The 545-nt window shown below is 38.2% G+C and overlaps 1 long non-coding RNA gene across 1 annotated transcript in view; it reads left to right on the forward strand.

The window, feature by feature from the left end:
* The window catches only part of LOC107579540 (uncharacterized), a 2,266-nt gene extending 1,909 nt beyond the window's left edge, over positions 1-357 (forward strand). Inside the window, exons 3-4 of the long non-coding RNA XR_001608490.1 lie at positions 13-53; positions 207-357. This is a non-coding gene — a long non-coding RNA (uncharacterized lncRNA). The remainder of the gene's footprint in view (positions 1-12; positions 54-206) is intronic.
* The last annotated feature ends 188 nt before the right edge of the window (positions 358-545 follow it).

The following is a 545-nucleotide window of genomic DNA, read 5'->3' on the forward strand; positions in this document are numbered from 1 at the left end:
TTGTATTTTTAGACATTAGGAGACTTTACTGCTGTACAAAACAATGCCCAAAGGTGAGAGATATGAACTACAGTACATAAAACATTATGAAACCACAGCTTAGATTCATCTCTGTTAGAGCCATATTATTTCTCTATCAATAAAAATCAGTCTCAATAATTGGTCTCATCTTCAAAGCCATTTTGTCACGTTTTCTCTTCTAACAGCCAAGAGGCCGAGACTGGTGAAGAGCCAGAAGCAGGAGACGTTCGCTTCGAGTCCGAGCCCCAAACCTACAGGTGCAGATGAGCAACTTACTTTATATCAGAGACGTGCTCGTCGGTATTTCACGTGTGTTCTTTACGACAACAGGCGTTTGAATTTTAGCTTTATTATCCAATGCAATACAAATTGTTCAAAGCAGCCTCATGAAACATTATGCTTTACAAACTCTCAGTGAAGCTGAAGGCAACAGTGGCAAAGAACCACAACTGGCACATATATAAACAAATGGTTTAACTAACAACAGAAAAAGCTTTTACTTGTACAATATTACTGTGTCATTT

This window comes from Sinocyclocheilus grahami, unplaced genomic scaffold (genome assembly GCF_001515645.1).
Source record: "Sinocyclocheilus grahami isolate Dianchi unplaced genomic scaffold, SAMN03320097.WGS_v1.1 scaffold18030.1, whole genome shotgun sequence".
Classification (NCBI taxonomy): Eukaryota; Metazoa; Chordata; class Actinopteri; order Cypriniformes; family Cyprinidae; genus Sinocyclocheilus; species Sinocyclocheilus grahami.